Raw genomic sequence first — 6615 nt, 5'->3', positions numbered from 1 at the left:
TGAGGGGAGAATTTGAAGGGCTCACACCAGATACCCCAGTTCTGAGTTGTGTCCCCTTTCCCCTGTGAGGCTGCACCAGCAGAGATGTGCTGATGGGTCTAGGAAAAAGAGAACAATGCTGACCCCTTCACTCAGGGTGCTGCTGGCCCTTGTGGGGTGGGGCGAGCTGTTAGCCTCCTTCTATCTCTGCAGTATACCGCCAGAGGCCCTGGTGGAGTGCTCCGAGGAAGTCACATCCATGTCCAACCTCTGATTTGCACTCCCTTTTCCCAGTGGGTGTAAGTGTGACAGGCTGGGGCCATCAAGATCTGGGAATACAATCCAATCTGCCTTTTGATGGGGTGATGTGGGTCCTCAGCCCTTGAGAGAGGAGATAGCTGCTCTCCTTCTAGCTTTATTTCAGAGGTCCTGAAGGCAGGCTCCAAGGGGGTCACACCAGATTGCACCTTTCTGAGTTGTGCCCTTTCTTCCCTGCGAGGCTGCACCTGCTGGTAGACTCAGGTGGGGCTTGGAGAAATAGATCAAGGCTGCCCGCTCTGCTTGGTGTGGTGCTGGCTCTTGGGGGCTGTGGGATTTTGTTGCCCCCTCTACCTCTGTAGCTTGCTGTTAGAGGCCTTGATGGAGAGTTCTGAGGGGGTGGCTCCCAATGTCCTGGTTCTGGTTTGCACTTCCTTCCCCCAGTGGACTGCACTTTAGAGGTGGTGCTGGCAGATTTTGGAAATGCTAATCCATGTAGCCCTTTGTTGGGGGTGGCGCAGGCCCTCAGCCTTTGGGAAGGAGTTAGGTGCTTGCCTTCTAGCTCAGCAGTGCCCTGCCAGAGATCCTGATGGGTGGACCCAAGGGTATCACACCTGATTTTTCTGTTCTGAACTGTGGCCCTTTTACCCTGCAAGGCTGCACCTGCTGGGTGGTACAGAGGGGGCTCAGAGGACTAGATCAAGGCTGCCCCATCTACTTGGGGTGGTGCCAGCTCTTGGGAGAGGAGAGAGCCGGTCACCCCCTTCTATCTCTGCAACTCCCTCCAAGAGGCCTTGATGGAGGCCTCTGTAGGGGTGGCTCCAAATGTCTCTGTTCCCTATTGCCTTTCCTTCCCTGGTGGGACTGCACTTTAGAGGTGGTGCCAGCAGACTTGGGGAATGCAAATCAGGCAGCCCTTTGTTAGAAGTGGTGTGGGTCCTCAGCTGGGTAGTTAGCCACTTGCTTTCTAGTTTGGGGCAGTGCCCTGCCAGGGGTCCTCACGGGAGGCTTGGAAGGGCATGCCGCGCCCCCTAGCCCCACAGCTACCTGCTGCCTGATGCCCTGACCAGGGCACCTTCCACTGGGGATGGAACCTGCCTAACCTTTTGGGAGGGGAAAGTTTGGCTCCTGTTCCCAAGCCACTGAGTTCTTTGTTCATCTGAGACTCTCTATAGTTTCTCCAGGAAAAAAGCACACCTTGGGTCCCTTTTGGGTACAGCCAACAGTCTTTTATGCCTGATTCGTGCTTGGCAGGCTGGAGTCACCAGTATTTGGAGAACAGGGTTAGTTCACTTTCTCTAGCTGGTGCGGTAAGGATAGCTGTGAGAGACCCTGGGAGACGGCGTCTGAGGGCAGTGTGTGGTGTTGGCTCAGGACCGAAATCTCAGAAGGCCACCTTCCCAATCTCCAGCACTATGCCCCCCAGTCTTCTCCCCATGGCTTCCATATGCCCTGACTTTCCATCCCTCTAGCAGAGCACTGGATCGGGACCTGAGAGAGATTCCCTGTGCAGTGGCCTAAGGAGACCGCCTGGGACTCAAGCAGACCGCCTCCTCTTCCTGGCGGGTCAACTCCCTGCTTATTTTTGCTGCCAAATGTTGCGCAGGCTTTTCTTCCAGGACCAAGTGTTCTAGTTTGGGGGTCCCGGCATGAGATTGAGATCCCACTTCTCTCCATGGAAGGCTTTTGCAGCCTCAGTATTTCTTCGGCTTCACAGCTGCTGCCCCTTTGTGCCAGGACCAGCCTTTTTTGTGTTTTCACCCTTACCAGTGTTTGAGTAGCTGCTGTTGCTCCTCCTCCTCCTCCTCCTCCTCTTCCTCTCTTCCTCTTCCTCCTTCCCCTCCTCTTCCTCCTCCTCCTCCTCTCCCTCCTCCTCCTCTTCCTCCTCTTCCTCCTTCCCCTCCTCTTCCTCCTCTCCCTCCTCCCCCTCCCCTCCTCCTCCTCTTCCTCTCCTTCCCTTCCTCCTCTCCTCCTCCCCCTCCTCCTCCTCTTCCTCCTATTCCTCCTTCCCCTCCTCTTCCTCCTCCTCCTCCTCTCCTCCTCCCCCTCCTCTCCTCCTCCTCTTCCTCTCCTTCTCTTCCTCCTCTCTTCCTCCCCCTCCTTCTCCTCTTCCTCCTCTTCCTCCTTCCCCTCTTCTTCCTCCTCCTCCTCCTCTCCCTCCTCCCCCTCCCCTCCTCCTCCTCTTCCTCTCCTTCTCTTCCTCCTCTCCTCCTCCCCCTCCTTCTCTTCTTCCTCTTCCTCCTTCCCCTCTTCTTCCTCCTCCTCCTCCTCTCCCTCCTCCCCCTCCCCTCCTCCTCCTCTTCCTCTCCTTCTCTTCCTCCTCTCCTCCTCCCCCTCCTCCTCCTCTTCCTCCTTCCCCTCCTCTTCCTCCTCCTCTCCTCCCCCCCTTCCTCCTCCTCCTCCTCCTCCTCCTTCTCCTCCTCCTCCTCCTCTGCCTCCTCTTCACTTTTTAATATAATACTCCAGTTCAGGTGACCTTCTGTTGTTAATTCAGGCTGATTGCTCTAGATTTTAGCTGTAACTCCAGTTCAGCACCAGGAGGAGGTGTGTGTTGCTTTCACCTATTCTGCTGCCAGTTTTTCTATTGAATTCATTGATCAGTTCTAGTAGTTTTTTTGGTGGAATCCTTAGGGTTCTCTACATACAATATTATGTCATATGCAAATAATGACAGTTTTACTTCTTTTCCAATTTGGATAACTTTAATTTCTTCTTTTTGTCTGACTGCTGTGGCTAAGACTTCCAGTACTATGTTGAGTAAGTGTGCTGAAACCAGCCATCTCTTCTTGTTCAAGATCTTAAGGGAAACACTTAGTTTTTCTCCACTGAGTATGATGTTTGCTGTGAACTTGTCATCTACTGATTTTATTATGTGGAGATATGTTCCCTTTGTTCCCACTTTGCTGAGAGTTTTTATCAGAAATGAGTACTGAATTTTGTCAAATGCTTTTTCTGCATCTATAGATATGATCATATGGTTTTTATCCTTTATTTTATGTGGTGTATCATATTAAGTGATTTGCAGATATTGAGCCAACCTTGCACCCCAGGAATAAATCCCACTTAATCGTGGTGTGTACTCTTTTTAATGTCTTGGTATACTAATATTTTGTTGAGGACTTTTATGTCTATGTTCATCATGGATACTGGACTACAATTTCCTTTGTTCTTTCCTTCTTTGTGGTGTCTTTATCTGGTTTTTGAATCAGAGTAATGCTAACCTCACAAAATGTGCTTGGGAGTCTTTCTTACTCTTGAATGTATTTTGGAATAGTTAGAGAAAGATGAATGTTAGTATTTCTTTGAATGCTTAATAAGATTCACTTGTAAACCCATCCAGTCAAGGAATTCTGTTTGTTGAGAGTTTTTTTTTATTATTATTATAATAAAAATTATAATTTCAATTTAATTGATCCAGTCAGATTTTTCTGATTACTCTTTAGTCCTGGGAGCATGTATGTTTCTGGGAATTTATCCATTTCTTCCAGATTGTACAATATACTGGCATATAATTGTTTGTAGTATTTTTTTTTTTTTTTTTTTTTTTTTGGTAGATGCCCCTAGCGGGAACCAAACCTGGGACTCTCTGGTCCATAGGCCAATGCTCCAACCACTGAGCCAAACTGGCCAAGGCTGTAGTATTCTTTATAATCCTTTTTCTGTGATGTCACTTTTTACTTCTCTTCTTTAATTTTTTTATTTTATTTGGGTCTTTTCTCTCTTTTTCTGAATGAGTTTGGTTAAAGGTTTATCAATCTTATTTATCTTTTTAAAGACTCAGCTCTTGGTTTCATTAATTTTATAGATATATATATATACTTTGTTTTCTTTTTCTACTCTTATTATTATTTCCTTCCTTGTACTCAACTTTGGGCTTTTTTTGTTGTTCTATTTCTAATTCCTTTAGGTGAAACCTTACATTATTAATTTGAGATTTTTCTTATTTCTTTTTTCTAAAATTAACTGATTTAATAACAAGTTTACACAATTTGAACCAATGTAACCTTAAAGAAGTTGAACTGACCAAAACAGACTTATAAAAAGCTAAGACACATACCTAACCTGTAAGACATATGTATATTCTTATGTTAAATATCATTTGACTGCTGAAAATTAGGCGGATTTTAACTCCCAAGTATTTTTTTGAGAAAGCAAAACTAATATAATGTAAATCCTGACATCTAATTAATAAAATTAACAAACCAAAGTAACTTTGTTACATAAATTAACCCATTTATTATAGGCTGGCAATGTTTCAAACTGTGGACTTCTACTGGTCTTTCAGTTCCTCAGTCTTCTGATGGTGGACTTGACAGTGACAGCAGAAGTGGGGCTGTAGGTCCAGGTGCCACCAGCGACTGTCTTCATGCAGGAACCATGATCCCCACCACTTGTCTCTTCATCTTGGTTTTGCCACAGAAGGAGCAAGTGTACTTGGCATGCTGGCTGATTTCAATTTTCTTCACCATTTTCCTGAGGGAGGCACCATAATGGGTTTCATATTTACTGACAATTCCCACCTTCTTGGTGCATTTAGCCATGTTGCCACTAACTAGGTTCAAACCCAAGAGCAGATTTTTCTTATTTCTTGAGATAGGTCTGTGTTGCTATGAATTTCCCTTTTGGAACTGCTTTTGCTGCGTCCCATATATTTTGGTTCGTTTGTTCTTATTTTCATTTGTCTCAAAATAATTTTTGATTTCTTCTTGATCACATTCATTGTTTAGTAACATATTATTTAGCCTCCATGTGTGTGCATTTGAGTTTTGTTTTCTTTTTCTTGTAATTGATTTTTAGTTTCCTACCATTTTGGTATGAAAATGCTTGATATGATTTCAATAGTCTTAAATATACTGAGGCTTGTTTTATGACCTAAAATATGGTCTATCTTGGAAAATGTTCTATGTGAACCTTTTATTGTTGTTGTTAATCCTCACCTGAGAATGTTTTTTCCATTGATTTTTAGAGAGAGTGGAAGAGAAGGATGGAGGGGAGAAATGGAAAGAAAGAGAGAAACATCAATGTCAGAAAGACACATTGATTGGTTGACTCCTGCACATGCCCAACCAGGACTGCACACTTGACTGGAAAACAAGTCTGTGCACTTGACTGGAAAACAATCCTGAGACCCTCCAATGTTCTAACCCCTGAGATAAACTGGCCAGGGCTCTATGTGCACTTTTTTTTAAAAAAATGGCATATTCTAAAAATTTGGACTGTAAAGCTCTGAAAATATCAATTAAATTCATCTGGTCTAATGTGTCATTTAAGGTCACTGTTTCCTTATTATTATTATTTTTTAATCTGGAAGATCTATCCACTGATATCAATCGGGTGTTAAAATCTTCTACTAAGTCTGTATTACTGTCAGTCTCTCCCTTTATGTCCAAGATTTGCATTACATATTTAGGTCCTATGTTGTGTGCATACATGTTTACAAAGGTTATTTCCTCTTATTGTATTGATCCTTTTTATCATTATGTAACATCCTCCTTTATCTCTTGTTATAGCCTTTGTTTTAAAGTCTAGTTTGTCTGATATAGTATTTCTACCCTAGGGTGTTTTTGTTTCTATTTGCATGAAGTTTCTTTTTCACATCACTTTACTTTCATGTGGTGTGTGTCTTTTACCCTGAGGTTGGTCTCTTGTAGATGACATATATATGGGTCTGTTTCCTTATCCATTCAGGTACCCTATGTCTTTTTGTTGAAGCATTTATATTTAAAGTGATTATCAATAGGTATGTATTTATTGCTACTTTATTCTTTATAATTATATTCCTCTCTTTTTTCTTCTTCTTATAGAAGTCCTTTTAATATTTCCTGTAATACTGGAGTGCTGGTGATGCTTCAACTTTAAATGATAGCCTTACTTAGTAGAGCAGTCTTGTTTGCAGGTCCTTGTTTTTTTCATTACTTTAAATAGTTTGTACCAATTGCTTCTGGCCTGAAATATTTCTGTAGAGAAATCCACTAGCAATCTTATGGGAGCTCCCTTGTGAGTAAATAATTGTCTTTCTCTTACTACTTTTATGATTCACTATTATTTGTCTTTAACCTTTGCCACTTTAATTATGTTGTGTCTTAGTATGGGTTTCATTGTTTTGTTTTGTTTTTTTTTCTCACCCAAGGATATGTTTATTGTGTGTGTGTGTGTGTGTGAGAGAGAGAGAGAGAGAGAGCGAGCGAGAGAGAGAGAGAAACATAAATGTGAGATAGAAATATCAATTGGTTATGCCCCACACATGCCCTGACTGGGGACCAAACTTGACAACTTTTGGTGTGTGAGATGAAGCTCCAACCAACTGAGCCATTGGCCAGGGCCACATTGGGTTCATCTTGTTCGAGACTCTGCACTTCTTGGACTTGTAGTCTTTTT

At 43.4% G+C, this 6615-nt stretch overlaps 1 pseudogene; it reads right to left on the bottom strand.

The window, feature by feature from the left end:
• Nucleotides 1–4518: 4518 nt before the first annotated feature.
• On the bottom strand, nt 4519–4778 carry LOC118640305 (annotated as a pseudogene).
• Nucleotides 4779–6615: the final 1837 nt, after the last annotated feature.

The sequence above is a fragment of the Molossus molossus genome, unplaced genomic scaffold (genome assembly GCF_014108415.1).
Source record: "Molossus molossus isolate mMolMol1 unplaced genomic scaffold, mMolMol1.p scaffold_m16_p_22, whole genome shotgun sequence".
Lineage (NCBI taxonomy): Eukaryota > Metazoa > Chordata > Mammalia > Chiroptera > Molossidae > Molossus > Molossus molossus.
This window is presented reverse-complemented; position numbering and strand designations above follow the sequence as displayed.